Source organism: Hyaena hyaena, unplaced genomic scaffold (genome assembly GCF_003009895.1).
Source record: "Hyaena hyaena isolate Hyena2069 unplaced genomic scaffold, ASM300989v1 scaffold_672, whole genome shotgun sequence".
Taxonomy (NCBI): domain Eukaryota; kingdom Metazoa; phylum Chordata; class Mammalia; order Carnivora; family Hyaenidae; genus Hyaena; species Hyaena hyaena.
Genome location: NW_024081299.1, coordinates 814,089 through 825,653, shown reverse-complemented (window position 1 = coordinate 825,653; position 11,565 = coordinate 814,089).

Sequence of the window (11,565 nt, the reverse complement as noted above, 5' to 3'; positions counted from 1 at the left end):
AACCTCTCAACAAAGCCCAAAAGCAGATGGCTTCAGTCTTGAATTCAATTATAGAATACTTAATGCCAATTTTTTCAAACATTTTCAAAAATAACAATAATAATAATAAAAGAGGAAGGAACACTTCCTAATTTACTGTATGAGTCCAACATTATTTTAATACCAAAGCCAGGTAAAAGCATCACAAGAATAAAAGACTACAGACTACCATGCTTTTTGAATATTGATGCAAAAATCCTCAACATAACACTAGCAAACTAAATCTAACAGCGTATTAAAGGATTATATACCATGACCAGGTGGAATTTATCCCAGGAATTCAAGGTTTCAGCATCAGGTTGAAACCAATGTAATTCATCACATTAATAAAAGTAGAATAAAAATATGCCATGATAATATCAATTAATGCAGAGAAGCCATTGATCAAATCCAACAACTCCTTTTCATGATTTAAAAAAAAACACAAAAGTGAGTAAAGAATGGGACTTCTGAAGGATAAAGGGCATTTATAACAAACCTATAGGAAACATCATACTCAATGATGAAAGACTGAAAGCTTTCCCCTATATCAGACTGTTAAGGTTGTTCTAACAAATTACCACAGGTTAGATAGCTTAAACAACAAAAATTTATTTTCTCATAATTCTGAAGACTAGAATTCCAAAACCAGATTGCCACTGGGGATGGTGTCTGGTGAAATTTCTCTTTGTGGCATGTAGATGGCCACCTCCTTGCTGTGTCCTCACATGGCATTCCTTTCTATTTTGAAAAATGCTGAGACTTCTAAAAAAACTATCCCAGAGACCAGCAGAGAGTAACACATACCACAAACACAAAAACTAAAAAATATATAAATATATATATAAATAAAATATCAATGACAAAAAATCCAAATACTTATTATTCAGGTAATAAATCATAATCTCAAATTATTAAAAATACCAAAAATTATGTTACCTTATAGAAACAACAACTAACCCTCCATATATAAAACATAAAAGCTGTGAACAAAATAACAGTCAGAAGAAAATTTATAGATTGAAAGCCAATAATCTACAAGATAGAAAAAAATGAATACACTTTCTTATAAATAGGGTTGAAAAATAGCTAAACAACATGAAGGGAAGCAGTAATACAGAAATAACAATGTATGAAAATTAACTAGAAATTATAATAATATCACAGTTAAGTAATAAGAATATTTCTTTAAAAAGTCAAATAAACTTTAGCAATTACTTTTATAAATGGATAGAAGGTAAATATTAATATCTAGAAAGAATGATATAGCTATAGATATGAAAGATTTGCAATGTATAAAAACATTCTGCCTTATAAAAATTAATTTTAAAATCTAATTATGAAGAAAACAATTTTCTAGATAAATTTAAATAGCAAAAAAATGTAACTGAAGAATAAATAGAAAAGTTGAAACATGAACAGTCACCAAAAATGCAATTATAAATTGTGTACACAAACAGGCACTGAAGCTTTGATGGCTATAGAATTTATTTTTAGCCAGTCTTAAGGAAACAGACACTTAGATCTCATAAGCAGAGTTTCAAAGCATAGGGGGAAAATATGTTGGAAAATTACAGATAATGAATTGAACATATCCTGGAACTGAAATGAATAAAGGAGAGAATAGCAAAACAATGCTAGAGACCAATACCTCTTTAGAACTTTCATAGACTAATATCACAAATATCCCAAAATATACACCAATAAATCATACTGACACTTAATCAAATATCAGTGTCCAAGAAGTGTTTGCTTCTATTCAAAGACACTTTTATGTTACAAGTTTGCCAGTGCAGTTCACTTCATTATCAATTTCAAGGAAAAGTGCACAGGGTTCACTATATAATCCAGAAATAACCTCTCTTGTACCAGTTCTCATTCAGATAACTATAATCTCTGGTCAAATATAAATAATACCTACTTGAAACTACTTGAAAACAATCAAAAGTAAGCAGTCACTGGATGGCAGTCTACACTTGGGATAAGGGAACAGCAATGGTATCTGATAATCCTGATCGTTTCCCAATTCTTTCTAGGGAGTAAACACAGTCTCACTGGCTCTAAGAACAAGAGGACCAGTAATAGAGCAAAATAGCAGCTGAAAGGAAGAGAAAAAAAATCACAGAAAAAGAGAGTCATAAATTGGCGTCTCAAATTTTATGAAAATAAAAAAAACATCTCTGCCCAAATCCCAGACTGACTCTTAAACTATGTTTGTGTGGGGAAGACTTTAAAAAGCCCATCAAAGAACAAAAGAAATAAGCAGAGAAATTCTGCTGCAGCCACTATAGGGAAGTTAGATTTAGAATTTGAGTCTAACCAATTTAACCAATTTTCTTAAAAAGAGAAATTAACATATTTCAGAGAAATATAATAAAATTCAGAGCCTATACAATCTAGTATGCATTCCCAAAGTACTGGGTACAGGAAGAAACAGGAAAACATGATCGAGATTTTAAAAAGGCTATCATATCAGTATGGGCTCAGGATGGCCCAGATTTGGAAATAGGAAGCAAGAATTTTAAAATAGCTATTATAACTGTGTTGAGAACATGTGCTCAGATAAAGAAAAGTTAAATAAGTAGAACAATATACATTATTTATGGATTGGAAGATTCAGTATTATTATATCATTTTATCCAAGTATTTATTGTTTCAATGCAGTGATAAAATTCTAGCATGATTTTCTTTGTGGAAACTGACAAATTACTTCTAAATTTCATATAAATTCAAAGGACTTAAAATATACAAAACATCTCTGAAAATGAACTATTGGAGAACATACTCTACTGATTGCAAAGTTTATTATATAGCCCCAGAAATTATAATGTGGAAGCCTCAGTCTAAAGATAGACAAATTGACAACGGTACACAACAGAAAGTCCATACATAGACTTACACATATGGTTAATTAAATTTGACAATAAAGTAAAAGCAATTTCATGGAAAGTGGATATGATTTTTAACAAACGATGCTGGAAAAAATTGGATAGTCATACATAAAAGCATGAACTTTGATTCTTAACTAGCAACATATACCACAATTAAAAGAAAAAGAGGGACACCTGGGTGGCTTACTCTGTTTAACTTCTGACTCTTGATTTCATATCAAGTCTTGCTCTCATGGTCATGGGATTTGAGCCTCATGTTGGGCTCTGAACTGAGCATGGAGTCTGCTTGGGATTCTCTCTCTACCTCTGCCCCTCCCCTGCTCATGCACTTTCTCTCTTTCTCTCTCCAAATAAATAAATAAACATTAAAAAAAGAAAAAGAAAAAACATGCCAAAATTAGATTATAGACCTAAGTGTTTAACCTAAATTTTAAAACTTTAAGAAGAAAGCATAGAATAAAATTTAGTGACACTGGGTTAAAGTTTTCTTAGATATGTAATCTGTATAAGATAATAATGGACAAATTGGATTTCATCAAAATGAAGGATTCTTCTGTTTGAAAGTCGTTAAGAGAATGCTCGGATAATTTTAAAATCACATATCTGATAAAAGATTGTATCTAGAATGTATAATCTTCAAAACTTTATAATAAAGTGACCAACACAATTTTTAAAAATGGAGAACAGAGTCAACATGCTGAGAGTTGCCATATTAAGACTTTGGACAATTAGGAAACTTTGGTGCCCTTTCTAGAGCTTTTTTGCTTTTGTTTTTGTTTTGTTTTATCCAAGTGGTTTTGAGGGTGAAGATTGAACACTGAGTGGAGTTGGTTGGAGTTTAAACAGTAGCTCTAACATATAAAGAGCTTGGAAGTTATGACTTCTGCTTTATAACAAGAAAAATTCTGAGAAAATTGGAAATCAACAGTTGGTTCTCAGACCTCTTAGAGAACTGAGATCATAATGTAAACATCCAACCTGAAATATGGAAAAGTAGCTAAGATCTACTCATAAGGAGTCATAAACTGGCAGGGCCATTTCTATGGTAATTTTAATGAACTGCTGAAAACAGAATGGAATAGCATGAGATTGAGAAACTCCTGATTTCACAGACTTGGAGGAGGGGGTCCTGTACCTACATGAGTGTACCTTCAGGAACCTCACCAGTTTCTCATGATGAAAATACTAACGGTCTCTTAATTCAGGCAGGGAAAAGGAAAAATACCAATTGTGTAATGTACTCATAGCATTCTCCATTAAAAAAAAAAAAAAAAAAGATCTGTGATTCAAGGAAAAGACTTTAATGGAGCTTTATCCATCCCAATTGGGAGAAGGTCTTATTGATAGTATACATGCTCGACACGAGGTAATGAGAATGGCATTTTACTTCCATGGTCTTGTTCCCAAAATTATATTGCCATAATCTAATCATCAGGACTAAATTAAACCAATTCCACACAAGAGCATTCTATAAAATGTTTGACCATCATTTCTCAAAACTACCAAGGTCATAAAAAAATAGAAAAAGAAAATCTGAGAAAATGCCACAGTCTGAGAAGATATGAAAATTAATATTCTGTGGAAACCTGGATGGGATCCGGGAACAGTAAAATGACATTAGGTGAAGATTAAGAAATCTTAATAAAGTATGGGCTTTAATTAATAATAACATATCAATATTGGTTCATTAGAGGTGACAGTTATATCCTGTGAGATTGCTGTCTGGGTTAGGCTGTGCACTCTATTTAAAAAAAAAAATAATGTTTTTTATTTATTTCTGAGAAAGAGAGACAGTGTGAGCAGGGGAGGGTCAGAGAGAGAGACACACACAGAATCTGAAGCAGGCTCCAGGCTCTGAGCTGGCTGTCAACACAGAGCCCAACGCGGGGCTTGAACCCACGAACTGCGAGGTCATGACCTGAGCTGAAGTCAGACGGTAACCGACTGAGCCACCCAGGTGCCCCTATGCTGTGCAGTCTTAACCACTCTACTCCATTACCCTCAAAAGATGAGACCCCACCCAGTGGAATTCCATCTGGCAGAACGTCTCTAGTATTTTAGTTGCAACATTTGAAGAGGATTATTTTTAAAATATTTTTATTCAATACCTTTTAAAGCAGTTCTATGGTAGGCAGAATAACAGCCCTCCAAAGATACCTGAGTCCTGATTCCTAGAATTTGTGAAAATGTTACTTTATATGGAGAAAAGACTTTGTAGATGTGAATAAAATTGAGACCTTGAAATATGGAGTTGATCATGTATTACCTAAGTGAACCCAATTTAATCACATGAGCCTTCAACCTTTTCAGGTTGAGGTCAGCATCAGAGGGATAAGTAACTATTGGTCAATGGTCAGAGAGGTATATAATTGTTGTTTTGTAGATGAATGGAAGAGAACAATGAGCAAAGGAATATGAGAAGTCTCTAGAAGCTGGAGACTGCAAGGAAAGGGATTTTTCCGTAGAGTTCTAGAGAGGACCATGGTCTTGCCAACATCTTGATTTTAGTTACTTTGTTTAAGATTTTGTATTTAAATTCTGACCTATGGAAATGTCAGGTAATGAACTATGTTGCTTTAAGTTATGAAGTGTGTGCCAATTTGTTACATACTTCAGTAACAAAAACATAATGCATATCTTTTTGGTATATATAATTTCTACCATCAATAAGCTTGCTCTCTCTCTCTCTCATCAATAAGCTTGTTCTCTCTCTCTCTCTCTCTTTCTCTTTCTTGATTCAGCAAGAAAGCAGTGAGTCGTAGTGGGCAACGCAGTCCATCCAGGTCAGTAAAAAATGCTAAAACCTGAAGTCTCTGTTTTCACACTAATTATACAGACATTAGTTTCTTTGAGTGAAATGATGGAGTTGCTACCCCTAAGAGACCTGCATATTTTAAGAGTAGACTTCTAGGAAGGCCCATCTAACAATCATGGTGTACTGATGGAGTACAGTGTTCTCAATTTAACGGGAGGATGAAATAAGCGTCTGTGGAAACATTTTGGGTTCAATGGTAGATCCACAAATCAGAAAATCAGCTGAACTGGACATGGAGTAGAAATAGGGTCAAGAGAGGTGAAAAGTTTAGTTCAAGATATGGCTGAATGGGAAAAAGAATAAATATCCAAATACTACTGCCTGAAAAATTTTGAACTTGTTTAGTCCGGCTAGCTCAGTTTTTCCTGTAAGAAAGAGGCACTGTGGCACTTGTGAGGCACACATTAGGCATTGCATTGAGAAGGCATAATTTTTTTTTTTTTTTGCAGTTTTAATCTGTTGACAGATGAAAAGTCCATTACTGCTCAATAACAGGCTATCTTTGCTATAAATTTTCAGTTATAACAAATATTAAAATCCTCCAGCTCAGATAACCAGGGAAAACTAGTTCACGTTTAATTACTTGTTATTTGTGTCTATGCCAGATTTCCTAGACTTAGCACAAAAAGACAAAAGGTGTGGAAAATAACTCACTTACATTTGTTTCAAAAATTGATTACATTTTGAGATGTTAAGATCGAATTTGAATTCAAATATATATAAGCCTGAGGGAGGTGGTTTCTTATTTATATCTTCATTCTTATTTTTAGATTATTTTAGACAATGACTATGAAGGATGAAAAAAATTACACTTCTTTAGAATGTGTTGGGTGAAAGCTCCCTAAATTTGAAAACTGAGATATCCAAAAATTAAGATATTAGGAAAGATACTTATATTTCTCAGAGTCTTGTATATAATTGATGGGTCATACTGAGACTTGATTAGCAAAATGGCAATTTGTTAATTTCCCTATAACAAGGCCAATTCTGTGTGTGTCTGTATGTGTGTGTGCACGCGCGCATGTATGTATATAATTCTTTCTTATAGTTTATTGTCTCTATTTTACAACTACTTATTTATTTGTTTCTGGACTTCATTTTCTATTATGTATCATAAGAACTTCCTTACTCATGTTCATGAATATATTCAAATTCCTATCAATCTATTTTCTATATAAATCCCAGTGTAATCTTTTTTTTTTTACAAATAGTTTATTGTCAAATTAGTTTCCACATAACACTCAGTGCTCATCCCCACAAGTGTCCTCCTCCATGCCCATCCCCCCCTCCCCCCCACATCCATCAGTCCTCAGTTTTTGTCAGCATTCAAGAGTCTCTCATGAATCAAGAGAGGGTTTGCCTCTCTCCCTTTCCCCCACCATTTTCGCCCTTCTTCTCCCCCTTGTTCCTCCGTCAAGTTCCTCCTAATCCTCCTATATGTGCAAACATATGATATTTGTCCTTCTCTGCCTGACTTATTTCGCTCAGCATAACACCCTCAAGGTCCATCCGTGTTGCTACACACAGTGTAATCTTTTTAAATTAAAAATTTATCATGTCATCCTCTAGATTAAAATGTTTGGAAACATTTTCTTTACCACAAGAAAAATTCCCCATTTGTAACTAAAATGCAATTACAGCTTAATCACCAGTGCTTCTCAGTACTCCATATTAAACTGCAAGAACTTCCCCCTAAAATGTCCCCTCTCCATATATTCATCCATTTCCACTTGCCTGGGATACAATGCAGGGAAGAGGTCTTATTAAATCAAATCAAATTAAAGTGGTCTTAGCAATGGTATCATATTGTATCAAGGTAAACAGACCAAACTAACTTGTGCAAAGGAAAGTCTCAATGAGAATAGTTTTAAATAAATGGAATGTATAGAAAAATGAATTGTTATGGTTTAAGTTACCATGCACAAGTTTTCCTTAGAAAAAAAATAGTTACAGGCAAGATGATCACATATTGATCGTATGGGGGTGCTTACAGGCAAGATGATCACATACTGATCTTATGGGGGTGATTTCAACACAAATGCACCTTTACTTTGATGTTAAATTTTCTTTGAATTTCCTCATCTCTGGACTTTTCTTTGATACTAATGAATTTGTTAAATTTTACTTAATTTTGCTAACATTTGTTTTTTTCTTAACAGTTTTAAACTTTTTATGTGCCTTGATTTTAACTCTGGTCTTAACCAAATTCAGAGATTCTTTTAATTTCCAAAATTTTTTCAATATGTAGTTATGGCTTTGTGCTCATTTTTGTCCATCTTTATACTGTATGCATTTATAATGCAATATGTTTATTATGTCATAAGATTATTCTGCTCACTGTATCAAAATTATTGAGAAAAAGTCTAAATTATTCATATATTTCAAATTATTAAGCCTCTTGTTATGTGTGATAACCAACTGTAATTGACACCATGCTTTACTTAATTTTTTTCACTACTTTAATATAAAATCAAGATGTCTCCCAAAATTGTACTTTACATTTGTTCATTTATTTGGAAGATTCAGTACTTTTTCATCCCATGTCTTATATTGCCACAATTGCTTTTCTTTAAATCTAGAAACGTCATGAAATTTACAACTGAGGATTTTCTCCTTGCAACTGGATTGTGAGTTCCATAAAGTAAACAAAACACAAGTCATATTTTCATTTTACAATTTGCTATGTATATATAGTATGTTTCCCTTTACTTAGAGATCAAAGAATTTAAGATAATTTTTCAACTTAATTTACCAAGTATATGTATTAACCCACTTTTTAGTCTAGGTATTTTTTATTTACAGAATTTGTAAACTTTTGATTTAGAAGAACAGCAATATTTCCTTTAAAACAAATTCTATAAGATCAGTCTTTGAAATCTGAACTGTATAATCAACACATATAAAAAGAAACAATTCTTCCTTAAGTCTAATATGATCCATAAGGAATATAATAGAGATCTTATAAATAAACGCACACATGTACAATCAACCAATTTTTGACAAAGATGACTAGACCATACAATGGAGGTAGGATATTATCTTCAATAAAAGGTGATAGAAAAACTCAATAGCCACATGCAAAAGAGTGAAATTGGATCTCTATCTCCTAACACTTGAAAATTAACTTCAAAGGAATTAAAGACTTTGACTTAAGACATGAAGCCCTAAAACTCCTAGGAACAAAGGAAAGGATCCTTGACATTGTTCTTCTCAATCATTTTTTTGGATGTCATACCAAAAGCAAAGGCAACAAAAGCAAAAATAAATTTGAGATTACATCAAACTAAAGGAAAAGCAAAAAAAAAAAAGTATCAAGGAAAATTCTCAACAGAATGAAAAGTCATCCTATGATATAGGAGAGGATATTCACAAACCATATATCTAATAAGGGATTGATATCCAAATTATAGAAGGAACTCCTACAACTCAATAGGAAAAAAATTAAAAATGGGTAAAAGACCTGAATAGACATTTTTCCAAAAAAGATATAAAAATGCCCAAAAGCTACACAAAACGGTGTTCACTTGCTGGAGGCAGAGCTGGCTCCAGCAGGTCCAGGGGTCCCTGAAGGATGGACAGTGTCAGCGAGAGAGAGAGTGAGAGAGCCCCGAGATTCTTTCTGATCACCAGGCAGGCATCTCTGTCCTGTCGGTTTTGGTGACTTTATTTACAGATTCAAAAACAATATGAGGTCAGAGAAAGGAATTCTTTTACAATGGAAGGTCTTTTGCGATGAGAACTGCAGAATTATCCCAATCATAGTGAATTTATGCCCAAGGAAATTACAGGATGCTTTTATTAAAAAACAGGATAACATATAGGTTGAGTTGTATATAGATAAGCTAGGAGTTATTCTGTCTGGCTCTCAAGAGGATGAGTGTTTCTGAATTGGTTTGCCTGTGGAAACTACCAAAGGGGGCTCTATATGTATCAGTCTTTGCACCTGGGTTTATGTTTTAATTACTCTTATCTGTCGTCATCCCAGCTGCCAGTGTAAGGGAGGATGTTTGTGGAGTGTAGGCCTTGAGGAAGGGACTGCCATACATCACCAGTTAGTAAGTAACTATAAATTAGGTTCTTCTGACATGGGACCAGACTCAATTGTACTCTTGTTTTCTTTTTTTTTTTTTAATTTTTAATGTTTTTTATTTACTTCTGAGAGAGAGAGAGACAGCATGAGCAGGGGAGGGTCAGAGAGAGAGATACAGAATCCAAAGCATGCTCCAGGCTCTGAGCTAGCTGTCAGCACAGAGCCCGACGTGGGGCTCGAACCCATGAACTGTGAGATCACGACCTGAGCCAAAGTCGGACGCTTAACTGACTGAGCCACCCAGGCGGCCCTGTACTCTTGTTTTCTTAGCCCCCTTTATTATCTAAGTCTTGGATTTGCAAGACCCATAGAAAGAGCCTTTTGACAATTACCCACAGAGCTTTCATCTAAAATCTCTTTTTGTAAAGGCAGGAATATGCTTTTCCTTATGAGGTATCTGTGTTCAGAATATTGGTCTGATATGGAATATTGTGAGGCCTGGTCAATACTAGCAGCCTCATTTCCAACATGAGCCAGTAGTAGCAGAAGAAGATACCAGTTTTCATTTCTTATGGCAGGAGCTGTGCAAACACTGCCATTTCCTTGCTGTGACTGCCATCCAGAGAAGCCGGTGCGGCTTCCGGCATTCACTACCACTAATCATCAAGAAATGCAAATGGGAACCACAATGTGATATGGGCTTACCAATTAGGGTGGCTATTACCAAAAGACAAGAAATCAATTTTAGTAAGGATGTGGAGAAGACAGAATCCCTGTACACATTTGGTGGGTAAGTTAGTATAGCCATTGTTGAAAACAATATGGAGGTTCCTCTAACAATAAAAAATAAAACTATCATATGATCCAGGAATCCTGCTTTTGGGTATATATCTGAAGGAGGCAAAATCAGTATCTTGTAGAGATATCTGCACTCCCATGATTATTGCAATAGCCAAGATATGGAAACAATCTAAGTGTCCATCTGTGGATGATGGATAGAGACTATATATATATAATTATTATATATAATATTTCATATGTATATTACAAACCATTATTCAGACATAAGAAAAAGAAGGCTGTCCTGCCATTTACAAGATGATGAAACTGAAGGGCATTATGCTAAGTGAAACAAAGTAGACAGAGAAATGCAAATATTATATAATATCACTTACATGTAGAATAAAAAAAATAGTTGAATCAATAGAAATAGAAAGTAAAATGATGGTTGGCAGAGGATAGAGGAGTGGAGGAAATGGGGAGAGATTGGTTAAAGGGCACAAATTTTCAGTTATAGATAAAGAAACTTTGAGGATCTAAAGTACAGAATGGTGCTATAGTTATTAATACTGTATCGTATACTCAGAGTTTGCTATAAGACTAAATGTTAAGCATTCTCAGCCAACAGAAGAGAAAGGGAACTATGTGAGGCAATTAATATATTAATTAACTTGATGATGGTAATTATTTCACAATGTATATGTATATCTAATCATCACATTGTATACTTTAATATATGCAGTTTTATATGTTAATTATGCTCAATAAAATATTTTAAAATATATTAAATGTCAAGTCAAATAATTGAAATTATGGAACAACACTTTTTCACTTTTTTTCAAATCTCTTTTTATATTATTTTACACTCAGGTATTATCTGGAAAAGAAAAGTATTTTCCTCAATAAGTCTTAGGGGATGCCTGAGTAACAGAATCTATTATTTTAGGTAAAATTCTTAGCTAATGTTCAGAATGAATTGTTAAATAAAATTCATGCAAATTAAAAATCTTAATATCACCAAATATCAAGGG